The sequence below is a fragment of the Bombus bifarius genome, unplaced genomic scaffold (assembly GCF_011952205.1).
Source record: "Bombus bifarius isolate JDL3187 unplaced genomic scaffold, Bbif_JDL3187 scf7180000007987, whole genome shotgun sequence".
NCBI lineage: Eukaryota > Metazoa > Arthropoda > Insecta > Hymenoptera > Apidae > Bombus > Bombus bifarius.
In genome coordinates, this window is record NW_022884369.1 from 1824183 (window position 1) to 1851901 (window position 27719).

At 43.6% G+C, this 27719-nt stretch overlaps 1 protein-coding gene across 2 annotated transcripts in view; it reads left to right on the forward strand.

Annotated features, from left to right (window-relative positions):
* The window catches only part of LOC117205292 (beta-1-syntrophin), a 351485-nt gene that overhangs the window by 197701 nt on the left and 126065 nt on the right, over window positions 1-27719 (forward strand). The window lies entirely within an intron of this gene.

The following is a 27719-nucleotide window of genomic DNA, read 5'->3' on the forward strand; positions in this document are numbered from 1 at the left end:
GTTATTTATGGTTTGACAAAGACAAATTGTATTTGTAAGGAAGTTAGTTTTCCAAGGCCTTTAAATTACATGATTGATTGGTAACGTTTCAATATGTATCAGTATTGGCAAATTTGACACAGTGTTTTACAGAGATGAATGGATAACGATTGCTTAAGTAGATACTAGAAGAATAATCAGACACGCAGTTAAATTTTCATTTCGTATTTATTTGCTTCGTACAATTAGGTTTAGCACGAGAATACAATTCGACGTTTCTAACAGAAATTTGTTAGATCGATAACGGTGGGTTTTTGGAGGAACTTAAATGATTCTTTGTAAAATACACGGGCAGAAGCATATATTTTTTCTCCGATATAAATTCTGTATTTTGGACATCGGTATTTTCGTTATTTGTAGCATCAGTTAGTTACCGTGAGTTATTTAATTTCAAGCCTCTGAGGTAATAACAAATTCTTCAGCTTCGGCCTTAATTGCTTCGGTTGTGGTATTTGGCGTGTAAAAATGGCGAAAAACGAGGATGGCGATAGTTTTGTTCTAATGATACACAGCGAGTTGTGGAAGTTTCACGAGAGACCACCGGATAGGAGTTAAAAAACTAGTCGAAGCGCGAGTTGGCAAATCGAATAAACGAGGCGAAATTTCTCTTGCCCCGCACGTTTAGAAGTAAACGTTTCAGCAGAACATACCCGGGATTACGTGCACAAGCCGCGTCTCGTGGGTGGCGCTCCTCTCGAGAGCTGCATGCTCAGCGACCGAGATAATGACAGCCATAACGCAATTAACCCGTTTCTGGCATTACAGTCGAACGACCGTGCACGGCGCCAGCGTGCCGCGAGTTTGACAGTCAATTATCGTCTAATAGAATGGGGACTCTGCGCGAGAAAATCTTCATCGCGATTACATGTGTCGTGACACACAGCTTGGTCTGCCTTTCGAGCTTTTCTTCTCTGTTTTTCCTTTATTTCTCGGTCTGGAAATTAAATTAGTATGAATTTCTCAAAGAATAAAAGACTTAATTCCATATGTTTGTTTGTGTCTCTTTAAAAGGTATCTTAAGAGTATGCAAAATTATAAACTTATAAGATAATATTTGTAATCTCATTGCTTTTTAATATTTTTCAATTTGATGCAGTTGATCAATGTAATTTCTGATCTCAATTATTCTTAAACCATTCGCAATGGCGTATTGGTGCATCAAGAATTCACTGACGGTCTTCTTTTTTCTTTCTCAATGTTTGCGATAGACTATTTATCGTAACAGACGAATATTATTCAATCCTTATCAAACATTATGTATCTTGATGTATACTTAAACGAATACATATTTAGATTTCTTACATTGTCCTACTATCCGGTGCTTGAGTTCATGCAACTGCGCCGTTGCGATATGTTGATCCTTAATTTTAAAATAGATTTCGCGTCACTCGTTCTCCCTTTCTCCATTTTCCTTGCCGCCTCCATCGTTCGCTGGCTTTGCAGCCCTTTCTCCTCACGCCGAGATTCTGCTTATATCGTATCGTGTAAGGTGTTTGAAGCAAGCGTGAATTAAAAGCGTCTCCTCTTTTTCGATCGTCGCTTAAACTTAAGCAGGCTGTATCCGCGTCACTTCCGGGAGAACGTAACGCGATTCCTCCTCTCAGGCCCGAACACAATAGGGGGAGGAACTCGTTTGCGTGTATACCAGATGGTGGTAAGTGGCTGCCCAGGCTTGAATGGATCCAGTTTTCATCGAGATGCCTTCGTCTGTTCTTTGAAGGGACACGACCACAAAGAAGGGGTTAGAAAAGAGTATCCGTCAGCCCTCCGCGTATCCAACGTCTAGTTAATGAAAGGCTAATGGGCTCTTAATTCTGTAGAGCTCCTTCTTCAATCCCCTTGCTTGGTTCCCTTCAAACTGTCAACCCTCCGACGTTCCTTTCTTCCCCCTTTTCTACCTTTTCAACCCTTTGCCCTCCGATAACTCTCTGCATTTGCCTAGGAGGAGGTTCCTTCGCGTTGTTGGAAAAGCATCGTCGACCGTTCGCCCGAAGGAACAGCGCGTTTCCCTCCGCTTTTGTCCCGTCACTCTTTCGTCGTTGCATCCTGCCTGAAGAATTCGTAAATAAAGCACCGTTTGCTCTCTGATTTTTTCCACCGTTATCTTTTCTTCTTCTCGCTCTTGAACTATCAACCGAGGTCCCTCGACGGGGATTTCGTTCGTCTCTCTCACCCACCTTACGCAATCTTCCTACCGTTGCTTCTCTCCGTCTATCACGGATTTCTATCGTTTTGTTGCCGTACGTTTGCGTTATCCGTGCCGCAGTCTTCGCCTTCTGCCAACTGGAAAAAGGAAATCGTGCCGTGCCCCCGGAGAAAAACCGGCAGCACGGGAAAGTGTTCTGGTCGACTTGAAGGGGAAAAGGGAATCGTACCGGCTCCGAGAATTGCGGAAAGCAATCAGAAGCGTGCTGTATCTTCCATTCGTATCTGCTTCGCGACGGTTAAGCTGACTAGTCCGAGCTGGCTCTCGTCTCTTCCGGATACGTTATGGTATTTTTCGAGTCAACAGTTCCCGACGTGGAACCATGCCCGTTTCGATTCTGCCCGGCACATTGTCGTGTTTATCCTGTATTACTAGCACCGGATAGCTGACGGATCTAGAAATTGGCGGGGACGCGGTGGGCAAACATCGCACGGAAAAATGTCGTTAAATTCATCCGGAGTTTGCTCGTCAAATATTCAACGTTCTCGCTCTTCCGTGTCTCTGTTTGTCATGTTCGTTCGTTTATCTTCGAGCCGGCGAGTTCCAGGTCGGAAATTAAAGAAACCGGTTCATCGTACGGGCAAGCAATAACAAACATGTACAGGTTGTTTCGCGAGGAGCTTGTACAAACGTACGTACTCCTGAGCTTTTCTCCAATCGATATCGAAAGAGTTGTGCTTCGACCTTGCCTTTTAGCTGGACTTAGCGTCCGCGAATGGTATCGATGCTTTTTTCACCGGGCGGATTCGCGCGTTACGAACAAGCAGAAAGAATGGTAGACGTTAATGGGTTTTCTTTTTGCCCATAGGACGAATGGTGAATGCATTGGTGCGGCGTCTGTGCTACGGTCGCGTTAAAATTTACGATAAATCTCGGGCCGGGGGTGGTTTCCATCAGCCGCGCGAGAAACGCGTCACGTTCGACCGGAATATCTTTTCAAAAGTTTATCCAGATTCCAGGGATTTCCGAGACGGTGGAGCTTATTTACAATTTATCGCGACACGTAGCGACGCCGTGTACGCTACTGACGGATGGGTAATTGTTATTTCGCACCTCTCGTCCCGCGACGTCGTAAAAATATGATTTTATACATTCGCCGCACCCACGGGAGCCTCCTGTCCCGCACCAGCTTTCCTCTCTTCGATCCCTGGCGAGTAGTCGCCTCTGATATCGCGTACCTTCTCTTTATGTTGCTCCACTATCTGCCCTACTTTTTCCCTTATTTTCTTTAGTAATGTATAACGTAGAAGAATCGATTATTCTCAGGCTTCTACTTTTATGCTCCTCTCATTCTTCGTTGCTTTTTTTTTTCATTCTGCGCTTCTTCTTCTCTGTCTGTCTGTCTGTCTCTCTCTCTCTCTCTCTCTCTTTCTCTCTCTCTCTCTCTCTGTTGGTTAGTTGTAAAGAATTTTCTTACGTTCGTATTTGCTTCGTCTACCGAAAATTGAAAAAATCTGCACTACCGTCAATGAAATATCACGAATGCCTTTTACCGAACACTGCGGATAATACGTGGACAGATGGAAGACAGCACGAATTCGTAGAACGAGAGAATGAAGACAGACTCGCTGTTGACCGAGGGCAAACACAGAATGAACGGCAGCCTGGCTCGTCGATATTAGAGGGGAAATGTATAAAAAGGGACAGCGAACGGACGGGAAAAAGGAACGGAGAAAAGAAGATATCGACTATCGTTCGCGGCTCTACCTACGAATTAAAACGGACCAGTGGACGCGCGAACGGTACAATGAAAATTGGCTAATTGAATTAGCGGGTAGCTGAGTGCGACCTGGATAGATAGAGGCTTCCATAACCAGAGCCGTCAGGTTTTAGATGGGTTCCATTAAAAGGAAGAGTGCCCTGTGAACCGCTGAAAGAACCAGCCTGGCTCATCCAATTAAAATCACCTGTTAATTGTACGAATATCGAGGAATCACAATGGTCTCGGCTCGCGCACGCGCCTCCTCGCTTGCGAAATCTTTCCTATCTGAGCGCTCCATCATCGTTGACCATGCGAATTGGACGAGAATTCCCTTGTACCTCTTTAACGAGAACCTATGTTGGCAAACTGACGAGAAAAAAGTATTTATCGCTTGGTTTACCCAAACTTCCATTATAAGTCGAGCACTCTATGACTAAAAAACATGGTATCGATAATTCGACTGCTTGTAAAGTCGAATATTTCTCAATCGAATCGGTCATTTTATAGAGGAGCCGAAGCGAGATACTCCTTTCGATTGCGTCTCGCCAACTTTCTAATTAATGCCTCGAAATGGTACTCGAACGAGCCACTCGCAATCAAACTCGCAATCACTCGTATGTATTCGTAGCGGTAGATCGAGTGCTTTGACCAGATCTATGATACACTTTCCATTCCATTCGAGCCTCGTCGAATCAAATGAAACTTCAAATACGTCGATTCCCTCGTGTAAACGTGCACAAACACAGTCGATGGGTATGTGTATTTAGTTTTTCTCAAGGTAAATTCATTCGAGAATCTACGCGCCCCTACTTTCGATTCAGAGACACAACACGTCCGCGAACTAGGGGCTACACATAGACGAACGATGGGTGGAAATCGGTGAGGGTCGATGGTGGAAGCTCGAGATTCAACTGTACGCCACTGGTTGGCAGGGCGGAGGATGCGAGAGTTAAATTAGTTTCCGGAGCAAAAGCTAGCTGCCGCCTGGTTTTCAGGGCTAACCCCGTGTATAATTCCAGAACAGCTCCATCAGGCTGGAACCCACGAAGAACCTTCCATCCAAACCATCTACCATCCACTGCTGACGCCACTACCACCGCCACCCTTAGCCGCTATCAACCATCTACCCGACCCGTCCTTTGCGCGTTCGCCTTGCTAGACTTCGCGGGGGCTGCAGTTTGCGAAGTTAATTACCGTCGGATAATTGCGCTCTATATGCCGACCGACTGATTAACGAGCCTAGATCAGCCGGCAAGTCGCTTGTTCCCTCTTTTGTTTCCTTGTTCGGACAGAACGATTGTCTGTCCGGTGATTATGCCTCATGGGAAGCCTTTAAGTTTCATTGTCCGACTAGGCTTGTTTTCGCAACGGGTATACAGATTCTTACCTGTGTGAGAATTATTTCTTTGTTTCACGGGATTTAGATAACAGTCTCGTTAGCATTTGAAGAAAGAGACAAAGTCACTTTTAGCTTTCTTCGTAATTAGGTCTATCTAAATAGAATGATTTTTAGAAGAGTTATAGATGCCCAATATAAATCCTTAATTGTGAGAAAGTTATTTTTATGTTGTATAAAATAGTTGGTTAAATTATTTTCATCGCACGTTGCTTGATCAGTTGAATGTTAATTCGAGATTATAGAGGAATCGTATCAGAGAGACAAAGCTTTGTTTGTCGATCGTATTGCACTCGAATACTCAATTTCATGATTCGCTCGTGATCCTAACCACAGAGAAGGTTACCTCGTCTCGTTGTCTCCAAGAATTGATTCCTTTTGTACTATACTTAGGACAAAGGATCCTTCAGTATCTGAGAACCAATCCATCGAAGCACTAAAAAGTGTCAAACAGTAAGTACAATTAGTCGAACACAAGAACGCACAAACGCAAGAACGTATTTTGAACTTTCTCTACAATGGGAACAAACAGATGAGACGATTAAACGTAGACGAGGTTTAACGCAAGTTGGAAATTTGCGGCGTGTTGTCCGGCGCGAAAAGGAGCTCGCGTAGGTGCAAAGGGGGTGACGAAGGAAAGGGGTGAAAAAGGGCATAGGTAACGAACGTTCTAGAATTGCAACGGCGTTATCAGTAACAAGCAGAATTGCATTGTGCGTGGAAGACCCTCGGGCGTACGCTACCTGTTCTCATTACTATCCAAGCGTCCTGCGAATCGCAGCGGACGCGAGATGGCGCGTTGGCGCGTGCACGAGGCCGCGCGTGTGACCGTCGCTCAAGACTATTATCAGACCGTGTAGACTTCGTCTACGTCGTCTACGTCGTCGTGCACGGTTCCATTATCCTCTAATATCGTTACACGAGGTCGCGCCGCTACGGTTTGTAGAACCGACGGCCACGATAATGCCCGTTACACTAACGACAGGGATATCGTTACCGGCGATTGTGTCCGCGTACGTGACGTATCTATCTCGACCACTCTCTCGATTATTATTTAATAACGGAACCCTTGGGGTTTCCGCTTCCGCTGCCAACTTTGAGCGATCAAGGATAAGTGGACCTTTACATTCTAGATTTATTTGTTTATAGAACTTCTGACAGTCCGACGAAGATATTTAATTAGAATTATTAATATGTAATGTGTAGCTAAATGTGTTACAATAGTACTACATATGATTTTTCATTCACATAATAGGAGTGTACATTTAGATAAGTGGATTCGATTATTGATTTTCAGATTAAATGCGTATTCGATACAGTTCAATTGAATTCAGAGTTCATTTGATCAGACAATAAGTAAAATTTCCTTCAAATAAATGAATTTCATGTAAATGGATTTCTGCTGTAATACCTAAATAATTGAAATTAAAGCGGTACGCGAACATATCTCTGTCTCGATGAATACCACACTCGCAGATGTATAGTAATTATGAAGAACAAGATGATAGGATTGGTAGCTCTGTTCTTTGCAATAAGTGCGTTCATAGTAACTAGTAATTCGAAGTTGGGCCACGATTCTTCCTGCAATACGTTACTGTCATCTGTAGTTAACGTTGGTACACATTGCCCTCGCTACATCGTGCTATCGATAAAATCAATCCAGTTGTAAAAGAGAAATACAAATAAATCTTGGCGACGCATTCCCAACGTATTTGCATTTACGGTTCAAGTCTAACAGTTTCGATTCACGGATGTGAGTAATACGCGCGAGGCAATCGTCGTGCACATGCTTGGACGTAAAATTTATTACCGTAGAACTGTAAAATTTAGCGTGGCCAGCGCATAACCGCTGTCCACGCGATCGTTACCTGTGACCGATGCGTCGGTCAGGTAACACTGCCCGTTGCAATCTGTTGCCACGATCGGGATGTAAAGTTTACATCGATGAAACGTAATTTCGTCGACAGTTTCGCCTGTCAGGCTATACACCGATGATCGATACAGCCTCTGTCGAGCGATCGTAGAACCGCAACTTCTCTCGCGGACCGTCGCCGATCGATACATCCGATTCCGAAAGTTTTCAACCCCTTGGAGCACGCGGTGAATTTAGGCTATAGCCTCGTCCCGATGGACTTTTAATTGCACCGTTTCCCGACGTTTTCATCGGGCGAAGTTCGAGGCGAGATTTCGGCATTTAGAATCGCTTTGCGTCTCGATCGTTTCACACGGTGCCAGACAGTCAAATGGAAACGACGCGTTCTGAAATTTTAAAGTGGTTTTAGACGTCTCTCGGATCGTTCGAAGTATCGCAGAAAAGAATATTGTCATTTAAACGCTGCAAGGAAAGGGCACGATAAATCATATTTCCCTCTTTTTATAGAAGAGTATCTTTGAGATTCAACGTGTTGTCTACCAATTTCACGTCAAAAGCATCTTTAAATATTTGTCTCATAAAGGAATTTCTATTCGTAGTATTAGATTATTCGACCTGCTATGTTCCCTGATTTGTTCGAGTGAACGAGGTTCTATTTTCATTATGAAATTACAAGCTAATATGGACGAGTCAATTTTAGTGACAGAAGAATAGTGTAAATATAGAATTTTAATCAATTTTGATGGTGCAATTTATGTTTGACAGAAATAAAATATCACGTGAAAAGGAAGTAGGTGTTATTAATTGCAGAATTAACTTATCCTCCATGGTTAATAAATCAAATGTGTCACCTAATAAAAGTTTGCGAAACTATTCGACGTGATCCAGTGTCATTTTCATGCATCCATAAAGATGAAACGAAGAATGGTGCGTGTAGTTGAAATAGTCAAACGGCAGTCGAAATGGTGATGGTAGACATTCTGTCTGCGTTCACGCAATTTCGTCGGTCGTGCATCATTTTGCGGGCAAAAACGTTCAGTGACACTCGTCGTGCGCACGCCCCTGCAGCCGGTCGTCAATTTCACCGGTCGACGGCGCGGCTTACTGCGAAAGTTATGAATTGCGGAACGTTGCGCGACGCCGGCAACTGCCTGGCTCGCCTTTCGTAAATTACCAGATGAAAATATACACCAGCCAGCTGGCTAGCCGGTAGATTGTTCGATCGCGACTGATAATCGAATAAAACGACGGAAATGTGGCCCTCGGGAGAAATATTTACCCCTCGTACGCAGTTACAGATTAACGTTCGTGAAAAAACGAGCGAAAACGTGTGCAACGTTTGACAAACGCCGCCCTTTCGTCGCTGCCCGCCACATGGAAAATGCTCGTTTTAGTTTCGTTTCAGTTATTTGAACGCAATAGATATCAAGGGCCTGATTTGTCGATCCAATATTTTGAAGAATTTTAGCTCTCCAACGATCTGTCGATTTTACAACTTTTTAGATTTCTGCCACGTCTGAAATTCGCTTTTCTCAAATATATGCTTCTTTGAAGTACATATCTTGAATATCTTGTGAATTTCGTAATTTCTGCATATGAATATTCATACACGCACACAAATTGTGCTATACACACATCATCTTATTAGTTTTTTTTTTGTTTGTCTTGATTGTCCTGTAGTTTACTTCTAAATGGTTAACACTTTGATTGCCACGCCGAAATCACATGTTTCTCTCAGGACGCCACGGGAGTATTTTTATTATTCAAAGCATATAATGGCAAAATAATAATAAATTGATGATGTAAGACAACATTCTTCCCCAATGGACCGTTTATCTTATTGGTGGTCACGGGTGACTACCGTGGCACCTTGCTAACAGTTGATAGCGACATATTATAACAAGGCTTCGTTTATTTCAACAAACCATTCGCATTCGTTATTTCGTCGCAGGCAAAACGTGTAGGATATATTGTTGAAACGTGTAGAAGATATTAGTAAACAGTATTTGCTCATTCTATATATAATACTAAGGTATGTTCACACTTCTAACTTCAATTATATGATTGTAAAGCAGCATTTATGATTATTTTCTAAGGTGTGTTTATAATAATATTCGGAGATTACCTCTCAAAGATATGGATGCAAACACAGTGCACCGTTAGATGCAAGATTTGTTCTCATTTTTTTTTTTATTATTGATGTTCTAATAAAAATGTTTAATTGTCCAATGGGACAGTTTTTATTTCAAGGTATTTTCTATTTATCGGTTATATTCAACTGTTAATTTTCATTCAATTTTTACAATTGTAAGAAGTTCAAGTGCTCAGGTCACCAATGACCACCGTGGCGTCACAGGAAAAACCGTGGCAGTCGAAGTGTTAATTTAAATATTGACAACAAACTATCGGTCGCAATTTTTGGTCGAAATTAATCTCGACTTTAACTCAGCTTAAAAATATCAAAAATTATTTCACGAAGGATCCCAGTTTTTGGTGACGTTCACTGAAACCATATGACGGGCTTTAATCGTCTAAGAATCTTTAAATCTAATAAGAAAAATGTGTTGCAGTATCCTCTTTTTCAAACAAAACAAGTCGGCCATCGCTCTCTTTGTGAATATTGCTGGAGGAACAAAGTCAATCGTCCAAGTAGTCTCCTGTCCTTCTTTGCATCTGTATAGCAGCAAGAAGTCGACGAAGTGCTCTCTGTGGACGAAATTCGATCTGAAAGTTTATCGAGCCACGTTTTATAGTATTCAGCTAGGCTTTATTTGTTTGAAACAGGGACGCTGTATTAGCTTGGCAAATCGATGTCCAAGAGTGGTAGGAGTACGGAAATATAAAACTCGGCTTTGTTCGAGGAATATCTATACGCCGTACGCCACGGGAATTGCGCGAATATTAAGAGATCCACCCAGGGAATGGCTAATATATCCGTGTCGCTTGTTTATTCGCAGCGAGATTAGAACCGGGACTGCAATCCCGCGAATCGATCGGTTCCCCCAATCTGCTTCCGTGGTTGTCTCGCAACGTTTGCAGTTTTTTCTAGCATTTTATTCAAGAAACCTCTGGAATACGGTGAAAAATATCGGAAAATTTCCAAGCTCATTGGGGCTCCGATACATCGATAACTTAGATGTTCAATTAGCAGCAGTCGATATTTGAGCAAGCTGTTTTTCTTCTTCTACCCTTCGACGGATTGATCCGTCTTTCCTATTTCTTGGTATAATTCCAATTTCTCGTGTTGATAGAATTCTCGTAGCTTTAATACAAATAAAAATGCAAATAGGAAATTTGCTATGCAAACATCGCATATCTGACGCACGAACATCTAACGTAACATTGTTTGAATATTGATAATATTTTAGGGATTAAAAGAAACCAGTGCAATTATTTTAATAACGGAATCATTCAACTCTAGTACTAATCTTGGACTAAGAGAAATTTTCGGTCAGTGCGTCTATTAAAATTCTGCTTCTATGCAGTGTACCTACCACTTCAGGCACTGTCAAGTTTGCTCTTAAAATCGGTAAAAAATATTGATCCGATGTCGGAAACCTTATCCAATGGCTACCCCAACAGTCTTAATAAATAATAAAAACTTATCCTCCAAAATGTCTGAATGTCTCGTTCTTCTGTTTCAAGTTTCATCGTCTTCCATAAGTGCTCATTTTCCTCAGTAATCATTCAGGATCGCACAGTGTCATTAAATAAATCATTTCAGTGAACTTTGATCTTTTAGCATCGTCGCTCGTAAATGAACGTGGCCCTTTTCCCTCAGGTGTATCGGCGCCAGGTGACATTTCGCTCGGCTGCACCTCGGCAACCGGCGTCTTAACCTCGTTGAAACGACGACAGCTTCCATCTCTGCGACTGCAAAAGCGTGTTTCCCACTGCGTAAATTGTGGCTGACGCACGGTTTTCCCGGAATCCCTCGAAGGGATCGTTTTCGCCGCAGCAGCCACGTTGAGAGCCAAGCGACGCGGCAATACCTTGATTGCACGGATATTAATTAATCGGGATCCCGGTGCAACCGTACTCGCCACCCCACTATCTGATCCAAGGAAATCAGGACGCTTTGCTCGACGATTCGCGCCAACGTCATCGTTTCTCGTGCACCCGACTCCAAGCTGCGACCAGTTTCGATCGTCGACAGCTCACTCTTCTCATTCTCGACAACTCGATTTTCTTGATGCCCCTTTTGAATATTTAACGAATCTTCTTTAAATGCGTGAAGCATATTTTTCCTTTATTTTCAATCGGAATTAAACGATGGGGTGGGTACGCTCGTGGTGAAATACGGGTAGATGGAGGAAAGACGGTTGAAAGGAATTTAACGACGTAAGGGGTGAATCTGATATTTGCCACCCCTAGCAAAAATCGTTCGTAATAGGGGTGGTTTCGCGTGACAGCGTCGCAGTGGCAGATACACGTACCCACGAGCGAGATTTAACCGCAAGCTATCCCGGTATGAGGCGTTTCTTTGCACAGCGTGTTTTTCTCGTTGCGAAACGCAGACCTTCCCTTTAATAAATTAATAGTAATTCGTCTTGCAAACGTAGTTGCTGGCGTTTTACAGGATAGTCTCGTTTCTGAAAGGATTTATCCCGTGAATTTACGTCGTTGGAGATGAAAGTTTCTAAACAGTCTCGCGGAAACTGAAAAGGAACATCTGTTCGTCGAGTCGAAACAGTTTCGATCATGACCGGTGTTTCCGGCCTGATCGTCGAAATTCGTAAGTTCTCATAAATTCGTAAGTTGCTAGCAAATATCGATCAGCGTGTCGAAAGACGGTGCGCTTTCATCTTGCTTTCATCTAGCGAATTTCCTTGTTAACGAAACTCTCGGTCTGCCTGGGGCATTCGACGAAATACTTAATCAGTTCGATCGTAAATCCTGATAAAAAGTTGGCCAGGGTAGGGGCGAGTGGAATGAGGAACTTGGGAATTATTTCGAGCGGACGGAGCTATTAAAAGACTTTTTAAAAGCTGCTTTAGCCGGTCGGTGTGGGGCAGCGCGAACGTACACCGGGCTTTTTAATGAAATTTCAACGCGAAGCCACGTTTGCACAATCGTTCCGCTCGAGCAGAGAGAAAGACCGAGATCCATTGTGTCCTGGAATCCCGTCGGAGCCACTTAAAATTCAATAATCCCCCGGCTAAGTGCAGACACCGGACCGAGCCAGAGTTTTCTTATTAATTAGCTGACGATTTGTAGCCAGACATATCTTCAGGTGCCGGAAACCGTACAAGAGAAGCACGACAGCGGAGGATAGATGTTGGTACGAGATGGTTGCACGACCAAGATCTCTACGGCAATAACTCAGTTCGCCGCTCGCACGCGGCTAATTAAACGACCCGTATCGGCCAGTAGCTTTGCTCGACTTAATTTGAATTAGCGGTAAGTCGGTGCACGCTCGCTTAAGTTGCCGCGTTAATGAAACTGCGAAACCACTCTGCCGAGTTTATGCACGCCGCACAAAGCCACCTCTGTACCACCAGTCTGCGGAACGAAGAGAGAAAGTCATCTCCCTGACTCCCTGTACAACGCAATGTTACTCTCGAATTTTCGTGCCACGCCACTTGTCGCCAAGTCCTTCTCTTCTCTGCGTTTGCACAGCTTCTAGCTTGTTTTCTTACGTGTCCCAGGGAATTCGCGAAACTCACGTGTGTTTAGTCAGCCTGACGGTGGAACACGACCTAAAAATCCTCGTTCTAGTTTCTACATTGTAACTCGGCTCTCTAGGATTTTAGACACTAAAATCTTACCTCACGCTCGCTATCCTACATTCGTAATTGGCGTTTCGTGGCTGTATCTTCCTTTTTTCGGAGAAATTCGCGATTTTTCTAGATAATCAATTTTTATAGAAACATCTCCGAATGAAATATATGTCCTAAATTGCGAGTTAATTTCGAGAAATTTCCATCTGAACAGTACTTCGATCAAGTGGCGCCCGGAGAATTTCAACGTTGTTAGACCGCCATTGTCGCAGTTTGTGAAATTCTCGTAGCTCCCGAAGGTTGTACCGCGGACGTTCTTTGGAGATCGTCCATCGGATTCTATCGCGGCAACAGTTTCAACGCTTCTTGTCCGAGCAGCGTGACCCAATGTGTTTAGTGGACGTGGCCAGCAAAGACGTTGGACGAGGGAATAAAGCTGGTGCAGTCGGGTCACGCGTGGATCCTGACAATTAGGAGCAGAAGGAAGATGATGCGGTCTGGCGACGAGCAGATACGCTGGAAGACGCGGTCGAATGGAAGAAGAGGGAGAACCACGTCGAATCTAGAGTCTATAGATTGCAGGAGAAAAGGGAAGCTGTTGTACACGAGGCGTGTACGAATTTATCGATCGCCAGGTGTTGCTTTATTTGGATTTAATGGAGTGGAGACGTGTCGGTGATGAAAACCACAGTGGTTTAGTTGGATTTCCAGCAGAAGAGAAAATTGTGAGACCCTCGCTTCCTTGGAAATCCTCCTTCAGCGTTGATTAAATTAGAGAATTGTGTAACGATATTTTAAAATTCAGAACGTGGCTATATTTTTACATTCAGGGCGTAGCTGTGTTTTAAAATTCAGAAATTAAAAAATCATGCCAAGGCGGGGCAAAGGTCATGCGAAAAATTGAAGATGGAAAGAAAATAGAGGGATAAAAGGGTAAGCTTGAGCTATTCGAGCGCTGTACGTTGAAAAGCAGAATGACAAAGGCATATCGGGAGAATGCAGCTTGGGTAGTCGGAATAGGAGCTAGATTTAGGTGTCCGGGAACGGCGCGTTCTAATGTCGTCGTCCTATTGTCCCGCACTCAGCCGCGGACTCGAAACCTTGTTAACTCCCCGGAAATAGTTAACAGCGGCACGTTCGACTGGCAGCGTTGCGTCGGCCCATCGCTGGCTGGTCCACTACGGTATCTTGCTTCGACCCGAATTACTAATTCCTCGCCCTAGCGACGTTACTTTCTACAAATGGAACAGCTTCGGCCGTACATACAAACGAGAATGGTCCCTTTCCTCGCGGTCAGCCCAGGCTGACACGATCTTTTTCTCCTCGTTCATTCGACAGGAATAGACACGTGATGGGACTTAATTGTTCGCAAATCGATGACGCTGCATCCTCTTAGGACCTGAAATGTTTTTAACGTTTAAATGTTTAAAGGATCGAAGATAGAAGGGCGATGAGGAATTTTTAAGCCCGAGGAAAGAGAATCGAAATATTTCACGACTGACGGTGAAATTCGTTTAACACGGTTGGCCAAAGTTTGGAGCATTTTTCCGACGAATGGTTGGAAATGTTTTCTGTTTATGTTAAAATTCAACGAGGTTGGAAACGTGTCGGTATTAGTGTCCGCGTTTGTCCAACGCTTTGAGTCGAATCGTGCAGCTATTTCCACAGAGCGTTTAAATCGTCAGACTGTCGACTGTGATAAATTTTTGTTCACCATGCCGCCACTGTGCTCGAGAGAGAGAGATATTTAAATAGCGACCAGCCTGGAAAGGTTAAAAATGTTGAAACGCTGGCAGTCGCGGTGCTCCGCTGTCCGCTCGCTACGTGATTCTAACTTCTCTTTCACTTTCCTTCCGCAACTAATATTTTCCACTATTTCGTTATATTTTTTGTTATTTTTTTTACAACTGTCCTGTTTTTTTCGTTTTGTTTTGCAAGCTTTATATATTTTCCATTCGACGGAACATGAAACTATAAATATCACCAAAAATTCCACCTTTATTCTTTGCTCCTACAATTTATACTTCTTTAAACAAAACAACGTTCCCTATAGCGCAAACCATTCCCTATTGCATGGCGCGTGTTTCTAGGGTCGATAGAGCGGATCGAACGACTCGAAAAACTCGGCTTGGCCTGAAATTGGCCGGACGCGAGTTGGTGCGGTGATAAAGGCCAGGAGGGCAGAGGGTTGCGCAGGGGTGGCCGCGTAATACGCTTAAAATACACAGCGTGGCCGAAGGTTAGCTGGGTTAAGCTAGGTCGCGGGCCACGCGAGCGCGCGTTGCTCGCAGATTGAAATCTAGTCATAGCCCGCGTTACCGCCACCCTCTTTGTCTCTCCTTTCTCTCTTGTTGTTCTATCGTATCCTCCATCTCCACATTCTACTCTCTCTCTCTCTTTCTCTTCCCTCTACCCTCTTCGATAGCATCCGTGGCCGCTGATATACAGGATGTACATCGTGTATACACTCCGTACGATATTACGATTCGATGGAATCGCCGATTGGCCCGCTGGGAAATCGGCATTCAATTGTCCACCGACGACCGATATGAACCTCCGCGCGCTCGTGGTCGCGTTCCAACGGCTCGAACAACCCTGTCGCTTTCGAACCCCGTGGGTTTGGTATTTCAACCCCTCGTGGTCACCGATGTTGCCTGGATCGTGTAAGCTCGTTCCAGAGATCGTTTCCATGAGCCAAGTTGTTCTTTGTGCACACCTATTTCGCGGTTATTTAGACACGTGCGTGGTTGACCATGGTTGACGATGTTAATCCTTTGTTCTCTCGGCGAAGTTTCGTGGTAGGGGTGCTGTCGATACGAGTCGATATTTCAAAGGAAAATATACGTCATATTAGATGCTTGTTGGCAAGTGTAAACGGTTGAAAGATTATTCCTTCGAGCTCTTGACCTTTCTTTCATTTTCTTTTTCATAGCTTCCTATTGTTTTAAGTGTTTTATTTAAAATGTACATTTGCGAAGACAGTTGCTCGATAGGAAGCAATTTAAACAATTTTTTGCTAATTATATAGAGCACTCTCTTAGTTCTCTAAAATTCAATAGCCATGGAATTTCTAAGTATTTTTTTAACGAAATGTACGGAAATTTTAACAGACAAAGGAAAGTCAGATACACACAGAAAAATTACATTTGACTCTTTCCTTGTATTTTATAGTTCCTAACAGTGTGATAACGTTCGAAACAATTTCCGGGGCATGTTATACCACGGTTTCTTTTCTTTCTCCGGGTATCTTTCTATTCGAGAGAACTGCGCAATCTTTGTGTCTACGTTGTGGATGCAGAAATATGAAATATGGCTTCCCATTTACACGTTCTTCGTCATCGCTTGCTCCTGCTCTTCCTAATTTCATACTCACAAAACGCAAACAGGTTCTACCAACGCGAAATCTCCTGCTGGTTTAAGAATGTCGACTGTGACATAAGAGTACGCTCCACAAAGGAATACAAGGGGTGAGCAGTGAATCACGGATTGCGGTTTCGAAAGAGAAAAATATCCGCGTCGATCTTTCTTGCGATACAAATACGATCGGACGCAAAGCACAGCGCAATGATCACAATATTTCTAAGCTGGGAAACGTTCGTGGAGCCCCATCAATCGACGATTCAGTCGTATAGAACGAGCAACGTTCCCCGACGAACGATAGAAACTTTCCCGCGTGGAACACTTTCCTCGCTTTGTTTACATTGTAACTCGACGCGCGAGGGTTATTAACGCGGAGGCACGAAACGAGTCCCGGTGCTCGTCGCGTCAAAGCAGAGAATTAAAAGCAGCCGGCTCAGCTTTAAACGTGCCAAGAGAGGAAACGAGCGAGAAAGGACGAGGTAGCGAGTATTTCCCGGCAAAGCACGCGGTAACCATATTACCTGACCGTACCATCACTTCAGAGATCCGTCGATGAAAAGAGTGCCTTGAGTTTCGACTTGGACACGGACGGTGAGTATTTGGTCGTTGCTTGTCGTAGAAAATGACTCGTTACTGAATTCATATTCTATGCATATGCGTCGGTCAAATGACGCTTGTAAACGAGAAATTACTTACGCTTGCCCTGCATGTCTACGCCTACGTGTACTCGCAACTCGATTTATTTAAATAGTTTGATAGAGCTAGGGAAACTACACAAAGGCTTTGTGAAAAAAAAAAAAGGAAGAATGAAAGCGCAAAAATATTGACGTCACGATATGATGTTTCGAAGTGAAATTATTTAGACAGTGATTTCAGGATATGAACGAAGAATAGTTTTGTCACGCGAGTTTAAGGTCTGCAGTTTCTCGTGTTTAACCGTTTCTATCTCTATTCGTACGATAATCATTAATAAAAGATTTGCCAGATTATCGATAAAGGATGAACTACCTCGTCGAATTGTACCGATATCCAGAAACAATGGAAAAATTCTGAATCGGATTGCAAAGCGCTTAATCTTCAGACATTTCTGTCTCGAAACATTTGTCAGTGGAATCCAGCCTGGACGGGTCGTAGAGAAACAGGGTTCATTAATAACGAAACTAAACAGGGACTCGTCGTTTCGCGTAGACCGAAACGACGTATTCCCATTGGCAGACAGTCGACATCATTTCCGTTGCCGCGACGCCGCTGACTGTTTAAACCGCTTAACCGATTCAAAGCTGGTCGGCTAAATCCGCTAATGTTTCGGTCGGTATATCGATGCGGTCAATTAACCATTTCGCTGGCTTAACCGATTTGGCGGGTTAACCTTTTTGGTCGGTTTACCGTTTTACTCCGGGGGCAGTGTATCCCCTGGATTTTCACGGTGAGCGACCGCTTTTCAAAGGAAGCTCCGAAATTTTGCTTTATCCGTCGGATTCGGGCAGAAACCTCGCGCGCAGTCTCCCATTTTCCGACCAACTTTCCGTGTTTTTCACCGTCGAACTGAAGGTTTGCACGAATCGATGGTTTATCCACTAGGCCAATTAACGCGATACACGCGGCTCGTTTAATGTTGCGTGCTTCGTTGCAAGCTACTTGGATTTCGCCGAAAAAGAGGGAGCCATCCTCTGTTTGCCGTGTGTAATTAGGTGAGGCGGGAAACTTTTGATAATTAACGAACTTCCGCGTCGTTTGATCGCCTCTGAATTAGGAATTACAACCAGAATCCTACGATCAGAAACGATTTCCCTCAATTTTCTTTCCATTTTCAAATTCAATCTCGAACTCTGTACGGAATAATCAAAGTTATTATGTGACACCGTTAATCGTCCGGTGAAATGCAAATATACATTTACTCAAAAATTGCTGGTGTCTGAATTTGACGCGTGACAAATAGCCATACTTTAGCCTGAGGAACAGAATTATGCGGAATGAAGTATCGGTTAAGTAGAATAGAAAAGGGCGCAGGATTTAAACGTTTCGCCGTGGCAGCGCGCTAATTCGCTTTGACAATCGCAACGACTCGCCGCGCCAGCTGCACCCGCTCCGGAAACTAGTTAGTAGTTGGACAAACAATCTGGAATTACATGCGGTGCGTCCCTCTGGCCGTAACAGGTAGAGAAAGAGACTGTGCTGCTCGCCACGACCACCAGAGAAACGGCATAGAGTCGCGACTGGGGAAATAGGGGGATGAGGATTTGGTAGGGTCGGTACATATTTAACGAAACTACCGGAGGGGAAAGGTGAGATTGAAATTGTCCGCAGTACAAAATTCAAATGGCGTCTTTCCGGGTCGAGATCGCGGTATTCTTTGCCTACCATGAGTCTCGGATTTCTTCGGTCGATGATTAAAAGTCGACGCCATCGAAGTCTGTTGGAAACGAGCGCGAGAAACGCTAACGATCGCGATCCTAAGTGACTGATACACGCGTGGCCTAATACGGTGCTAGCTATTACGGTGAGTCAGCTACAAATTAGCCTCTTAAATGACTGCTTTTTTGTAGATACCGTAGCTCGTTTGAACCGTAAAGGGTCGGTTTTTGTATCGTATTTTTTTTCTCTGATTTCGCTCATTTCAGACGATTAAAAGTAGTGATTAGACCGTGATGGGATTCGAAGAACAGAGGAATAATTTGTGGATAATATGAGGATCGTAGAAGGATTAATCGCACTCGCGCTATCTTAATTATATACTTTCCATCCCTTCTTAAGGTCATCAATTTTTATCGCGCGATGCAGAATGGTGCAATTAGTGTCGATCCAATAAATCTACATCGTCCGAGAATGATTCCAAGGCAAACGTACTTTTTCGAACCAGCTTTCTTTTTCTTTGCGATCTAACTAGGAGCCAGTGAAAAATTAACGAGCGACTAGCGCGCGAGAAAATAAGGTTCTCGCTGCGGAACGTTGGCAGAAGAACGGGAATAAGAGAGCGGAAGGTAAAGAGGTGGAAAGAGTATGCCGGTGACGCGAGGTAGGGAAGAACCATGCGAAAATTTTACTCCAACGAGATTTTCCATTCCGCATTCACTCCATTAATGTCACGCCGTCCTGCACCGCCGTACGAAAAGCTCAATCGTGCTTTATTTCGTCGCTCCCTCGAGCGTATAAACAATGGAAGAAAGTCTATTTTGGCTGGACCAATGGCCAAGAGGATGTTCCAGAGACAGTGGAGAGAAAACAAGGACGACAAAACAATTTGGAAAACACGAATGGATAAAGAAGAAACTCGAATCGTTTTCTATGTTTCTGCAGTTGATATTACGATATTGTGTAATTAATTCTTCGAGATCGAAATCTTCGGGAATACTGGCGAACGGAGATGATTTAAAACGTAAACTGTTGGTCAAAAGGGTCTTCTGTTAATTCTAAATTCTTTTCTCAATGCTTTCCAATAATATCTTGATCGACGTTTTACCGAAGATTATTTTAAGGTAAAGAAATTTCGAATTGACTTCTTTTCAGATCCAAGAAAATAAAACATCTTCGAGATCTCGTCCTCGAAGACATAAATGTAAATGTAAACGAGGGCAGCCTCCCAAGGCGTTAACGTGCGATTTTCCCCGCAACATTAACTAGCTTTATTGCTTGATTTCCGCCCGACAATACGTCCGATTGATAGGGAATACGTGAACGGGAAGTCGAAGTGCTCGGAACTAATTAAAAGAGCAGAAGCGAAGAAGACGCGGCAAAAAATGTATAAGGGAAAAGGGATAATGGAAGGAAGTACGAGTCGCAAGGGAAATAAAACCGAAGAAGGTGGAAACGCAGAACGGGTCACGGAGTAGTCCAGCCAGGACAAGTAGAAACGGTCGACCGAGTGGTACGACGAAGTTGGTGCGAATTCAAGGGTCGCGCGCGCTTGTAGCACGTGGAAAAGTTCGAACGGCCGTAACAAACCGGAATGGATCGTAGAAATGAGAAGGCAAGGAGGGTCGGGTACACGAAGGGGCTCAGAGGGTTACAGTCCTTTCCTCCCCCAACCGCAAAAAGTTCGTACACAGCGCAATTTCGGTCGTACTATTCTACGTTTCATGGGGAACACCGGCGAACTAGTCTCGTTTCCTCTTTGCTCGTATGCGTGTGTGTATGTGTACAGCCGGAATCGAAACAACACGCGATTCATTATGTCTCTATCGGGGATTATGGGAGCGGCAATTGCTTTACCGTAGGGTGGAACCACTTTGTCATGTCTGAAGTTTGGCGTGTCGTTGAATTTTTTTGCACGATGGGAAAAGTTTCGCTCGCGGATATGAAGTTTTGATGTTATTTTACAGACTGACTGACGATGATCTCTTATTCCTCGTTTCGTAACGAAGCGAACCAAACGATTCGGAAGGGGAATAGTTAGATCGACTTTGTGCAAGGAAATTGTTAAAGCTTTTTTTTATAGAAGGATTTAATACGATGGGGCTTGAACAAACTTAAATCATCCGGTTCGCGGCTGAAATTCTCAATCCGCCGATTCTACTGCACAGCTACGGAGAGACATGTCCGTTTTACCGCGTTGTATCTCACATTTAATTTCCATCCTTTCTTCTTGTTAAAACATTTTGATCTGTTTCCCGCCTACACCCGTCTGTGCGCCTCTCGGCTGACTTCGACATTCCACGAGCTCACGTTAGAAGATAAATACCGTTTATTTGAACTTTGAGAATGATTGGATGAAACTTACGATTAATGAAAATAACTGCAAGTTCAGATTAAAGCAAACATCGGTTCCTAAGCAATTACCTATCGACGTTACTGTTAAAAACTTTTAGGATTAAATGATATCGTTTATGTACACGGTGAGCCATAAACGAAGAGGACAGAGGATAGACCAAGTCGAAGGATTCGATACGTCGAGGTAGCCACATTCTTTTCCGTTCGAATCAATCGTCGTTTAATGGCTGTCCCATAAATCGAAGGAGAGAGACGTATGCAAATAGCTGTTCCGCGGTATTTCACAGGGCGTTCACCGTGTATACGAGAATACGCGTAACTCGCATAACAATGGGGCGTGTCTTACAGCGTGCCGCGAACTTTAACGATTATTAAACGCCCCGTCAGGGCTTTAAGGTAACCGCTTCTCAACTATTCAGCACGGCTAAGACTCGCCTGTCAGCTATAATAATTACCGACTATTCCTAGATGGAAAAGTAATGGTTCGTTTCATTATATTTTATCAAGCAAACTCCCGTAAGTATTACGACGATAATAAGAGAAATTAAATCGACGATTATCTTCCCTTTAAACGTACACGAAATTATTATCCCACGCTGTATATACGTACGTATCTAAACTTCCACCGAGCAAGCACATCGAACACGCAGAGAATCGGTTTAGCTTTATCGCGAAAACTGCTGAGACCGCGTTTAAACAGCAAAATCTGCCAGTGAATGCCTGTCGACAGGATGGTCGGAGAAATTACATTTTCCTCAATAGAAATCGCATCGCAGTCATAATCCCTCGAAAACCTCTGGTCTCTCTATGAAATTCGATCGAGATAGGAACCTTCAGTGGATCCCTAAATAGAATAGAAAAGTGGTCGCAACGTAATCCGACCAACCAAGTTGGGAGAACGTAAATTTTCTCGAAAAGCCGCCGACAAGGAACACGAACGTCGCGACAGAGCGTTCCAGATCCGTTAACATGGATCGTGTCCATGTTTCTCAGCGCAACGGCAACCACCGATAGGATGGCTCTTTCGGTTTCCAACGAATGTCTGTGCGCGAGTCAACCGAGCGAGTCGAGACTCGATTCTTTTCCTCCCGGCCCCATGAAAAGTCTAATGGAAAACGTGGCCGTGGCAAGTCTGGCGATATTGTCGAGCCCTCGGCATTGTCCCGATGAGTCGGCGCGCAGAAATTCGCGAACAGCTGAACGTGAATTTCTCCCTCTCCAACCTTGTGAGCCGAGGCACGCCGGTAATAAGAACGAGACTGCCGCCGTACAGCAAGGGGGTGGCTTCGGATGGGCCATTTACCGGCGCATCGTCTTCTCCAAACGGAAAAACGAGGGTCACAATAGCGGAAAAGGGAGCTTAAAGACTCGCTCCAATCGACAGCTTTTACACGACGAATGAATGGGGAACGCCTGCTCCATGGGTCGACTCGGTAATTGTGTTTTCCAGCTTGAAACGCCGAGACGCAAGCCCCGAGTTTCTACGATGTACAGGATTCTACATACAATGTGTTTTCGTAGAGCTTGAGCGTTTTCTTGGAAATTACACCAGGAAATTGTAGATCGCGTTTGGATGGAATTAACTGAAAGATACGTAGCGGTTGTTTCATTGAGTATTTCGCTCCTGGTGTAGCTTTTTCTAGATGATCAATTATAAAGTAGTCTTATAGTGCATTTTCCGAGGCGTTATTTCTTTTTTAATTTTAATTTATCCAGATTGTATATGGATAGAAAAATACGAGGAACATAAAAGCATCCTTCATAAAATATCAACGAATATTTATACTTTTCAACGTTTACACGGTACGCGATCAGTGAATAACCCTGTATACCTTCTCAATTCTTTCTTCTAAAACCTTTACCATCCACGGTACTTCGTTTCTACCCTTCGACTTTGTGTAGCTTGAAAAGTCTTCCTTGCCAAAATTGCCTTGCCCCTTTAAGTATCCATCCGCATCGTTGGGGCGCGAACCGCGAGCTGTCGAAGTTGTTGCAGTGAAAGACAAAGTGCTGGAAGCTTTGGGAAGGGAATTCTCTTACCGTTGATGATGGTAGAGTTAGCTTGCTGCTTTAGGAACGGTCGGGCTCCGTATTGTTTCAACTGACCGCGATCCACATATTGCTGGAAATAATACAACGGAAGGAGAATTCTCTGGGCTGTTTCGTAGCCGGTCGGATCACTTGGCGAAAGAGTTTGGCCCTCGTAAAATCCTGACCGAAGGAATCGTGTATTTTCCTCTTTCCGTACCAAGGCAAATAGGATACGATCATGTTCGACTGTGTTTTCTTCTGAAAGAATCCAAACTTTCCACGATGTGTCGGTCCTCGGGAAACGCTTGGAGAGATCCGCCATCATCGATTTACAAGGGCAACGTTGTTGGAAAGTTATTCGGCATCGGCAGAAGCTCGATTGCACTCGCTTCTGCGAGTTACACGCGGCTGAGTCTCGGCTGGTGTAGCGTTAGTCATCCGCAGTTCGTGCTCGAAATGTTTTCCATGAATACCGAATGCGCCGGTGAATTCGATTTTCCCTCAGGCTGGTGACGTGTGCATCGAATGTCGCCGCGATTCAGCCTCCTACTTATCAATCGTTGTTCTTCCATTTGGCGCCGCGACGACACGCGCAACACGCCACCAAAATGAAAGGTGTTTGCGTCGCAGCGAATAACAAAACGATCCGCGACTTCCACGTTGTTTCCGTGCCCGAAGGCTTGATTCTTTTCCCTCTCTCACTTTCTCTCCCTCTCTTTCTCCACTTTCTCGTTGTTTTTATTTTCCCCCTTCCGTAGTTTCTTTTCCTCCTGTTTCGCTGTTTTCCCCGCATGTTTACCTACTCGTTCTACCGTGTGTCTCTGATTCTCCCTTTTCGCTATTTCTCTACCCGTTACAGGCGCATCGTTGAATTCCAATGTCGTTTGATATTTTAGGATCCGTTCGCTAAGACCATTCTCGTGTAACGATGGAGATATAGAGAGCGATAACAATGTAAGAATGGGTGTAACGTTCCGATGTTCCTTTACGTAAGAGATGGTCGATAAAACGTAACATTTACGGGACAGTTCGAGAAACAGGCTAACGAATGGTAACGCGTCGCACCGACGTACACGCATAAATCATTCGTCTGAGCCGGCCATCCGGATTACTCCCATCATTCATCCTCGCAAACGGTCACATTTACTTTTCCCTAACACCTTTCACAGGCGCTACGCCCGGGAAATCGTTCGTTCTATTCGTTTTACCCAACCCGGCAGAACTTTATCGTCCAACGGTAGCGGACAAAAGGAGAGAGATTTTGCGCGTGAAACAAAGACAACGACGGTACTCGTTGGATTCCTGGCCGCTTAAAGTGGTCCCATTACTTAGCCGACATCCATTCGTTGCGTTTTGTGGATTCCCGATCGATACAGATAGACCGGATTAACATAGAAATGGATGGTCTGCATCCCGGCCCATTAACCTAATCGAGAAACGGCCTTCTTACTTCACTTTTCTTCCTTCTTCGCTCATTCTTCTCCTCCTAGAGACCTTTCCCTGCGTCTCCTTGAATGCCTCGGATACACCAACGTGTCCGAACAAGAAGCGATATTTGAATAACAAATTAATTTCTTCGCCGCATCGTGACGACAGAGCCTATATCGCTGGAGCCGATAACGAAACTGGAAGAAACTCCTCGGTATACGGCCGCCTATATTTCAGCAAGCCGAGTAATCGCTCTTCCGGTAGCGTCTAATGAGCCAGCACATTGCATATACATTGCCATTTAAATATTTATACGCGGTTTAATATCGTCTGTAATTGATTGGACGATGAAGAAAATACGGGATCCTTGAATCCCCTTTTTTTTCTCTTTCTACCCTCCTTTCTTATTTTCTCTGTTTTCTCCTTCGTCTCTTTTTTATTCTTAGCTCGTCTCGTGCATTAAAGCTGGATCGCCTTATTGCGACAAGGGAAGAGGCCGGGGTCGAGCGAAGAAATCAATATTCCAGTTTGCCTTTGGCGATCGCGGTTAATTTTCATCGACGCCGCCGTTCCATTTGTCTGGCCAGTGACGGTCCTACTCTACTTAGGCGACCAGCCGGCCACGAGAGGCCGTTCTAGTTATCGAGTCGATCGTTTATGTTGCAACCGTTTATTCTACTTGTCTGGAAATATTGTATTCTATCTAGTTGGCCGACGTTTCTCTGCTGATTTTTATGAAAAACAGTCAGTGCTTCTTCTACAGACTTTATTGAATATTTTATTGGTTATTTACGAGTAACATTTTTCCTCAGACATCCGTGTTTGTTGGTTATTGCGTAACGAGATAAATTACATTTCTCGCGTTTCCCAATTTATTTCCAGTTACGTAAAAAACATTAAGATTCAAGAAACGACACTTTACCATGGAATTTCAATGTGAAAATATGTTCGTAACTATCGGAATAGGCGAAATAACCTATCGATATCTTTTATAGGGAAAACTATACAAGCGTTCATTTTTTCTTTAACTTCAATGATCTTTGTTAAATTATCAATAAATTAAAGGGATGAAAGCTTGTTCCGTTCATTGCAGACTTTTTTTATCGTTTTTTTATATAGCCTCCATTTTAGTCTCTTTGGTAGAGTGTTTCTGATTTAATATTCCAATTTTTGCACTTCGTTTCGTAACTTAGTTTAACACCTCTAGCGTTAAGCGTCGGATATTAATTCCTTTACTTTGGTTATATGGTTATTGTTAGTAACTGATTAGACGATCAGATCAGCCGGAACGACGGATATCTTCGATCTCTTCTGAACGGTTTGCATGGTGCATGAAAATCCGTCGCTTTATCGGGGTCGAGGAAGCGAGGAGAAATCGATAGTCCCGTTTACCTTCGACGATCGTGGTTAATTTTCATTGACGTCACCGGATACCGGGGCCATTAGTCGGCCCCGTGATTCACGCAGCACGCGAGCTGCGTGAGAATAATAAAGATGTTACTCGTTAGGAATTCGCGAGCCAGTCGTTATTACCCTCGACGTTATTTCGGGATCATTAGGGGAACATAATTGACAGTTTCGAAATGTATTCGTGGCTCGCGAATCCATAGATTTCTAGAATCCTAACTGCCGCGATTGATCCGTTAAATGTACGCGGCATCTTTTTAGAAATATTTTTTTAACGACTACGTTGTAAAGTTTGTCGATAAAAGATAATTAAAATGACGAAGATGAAAGTTGAAAGGACGAGGAAAAATGAGGCAAATAAATGGACAAAAGGAAGAGAGGAAAAAGAAAAAGAATATGCGAATATTTTTTTATACTTTAATAAAATGAAACATTTTTCGCGTGTTCATATTTTTTGTATGCAAGAATTGACAACGCACAGAGTTAAAGTCACCGTATCTCCCAAATATACCACAATCCAGTAAAAAATGTCTGGGACAATGGAAACCGCAGTTTTAAAATACCAGGGATACGATTTCATAATGCGAATTAAATCAGCACTGAAATATTATCTTCATTTTCAGACATTTCCCAAAACCTCTCTCTAAACGATCACAAATAAACGTACTCACCCCCTGTACAGAGATACATACTCTTGTCCATTATATTGTATTATTCTTGTTATAAAAACAAAATTATAATCAGCGATTTCATTTTCTCCTGAAGTGAGAGAAGAAAAAAATTCTACCACAAAGAGACAAAACACATACGCTTTCGATCGATGTACTTAAAACGAACGAAGATCCATTTTCGTTTCCCGATAACATCTTTCTTTTTCGCCTAATTGCCACAACTTGGTTCCTCTCGAAGAGATTACTCTCCCCTGATGCAGTTGTTCAAGTTACATCGACGAGGTTCGTCGACGTTGTTTGTCTTCGCTTGATAAAATCGCTCCGGGAGCGTTTTAAGAGTTGCTCTATAAAGGCTGCCGGAAAATTGCCAGACGACGTGGTCGCCCATCGAAATCGATGCGTCTCGTTTCGAGAAGTTCTACGTTACTTACTACAAAGTAAACGGAAACTCGTTTTATTTTCTCCTCGAGGGGAAATAACTGGACTAAGTGTTGAAAGCGGGGACTTAGTAGTCGGAAGAAACAGATGTAAGACGTGACGTTTTAAAAAAGTTGATTTTATTCTTCAAATCCACCATGTAACTCCAAGTACAGAGAAAATAGAAAATCGTGAATTCCTTCGATAGAGTGATTTCGTTCTCCGCTTTTCGAGTATCGAGAATCGATATACGAAACGTGAGTCACGATACGAGTTGTACAATAGATCACGTGCGAAAATGATTACGAATTTACGCATTAATTAAGAGCTACGGAACGCCGGCTCGATAACACGGTCTATTTGTTTATTTGAATATTTGAATATTATTGAAATATTCATTACTCGAATGTGCTGATAAATCGACACTTGGAACGCGCGAATTAGATTATTTAAAAATAAACCATCGTTTTTCTCTCCAATCTACTCATTATCGCCGGTGGTTGTTGTTCCGAGTCTCGGAGTCTCTCGAGTCTCGCTCCTTATTTCTCAAGCATAGGGTATCTGTCGCTATTTTGAGCCGTCCTCGTCTATTTGCATGCAGACTGAAATGTCCTTTTAAGGTTTTTTAAATCCTTATTCGGTCGTATTACGAGCAAGGCAACGGGAATATTCCGGCTGAAACGAAGTCCGCTTATTAAGGCATCGGATAGACGACGGTCTCTGATTTCACTTCTCTTTTTGAATAAAACCGCCGTCGTCGCG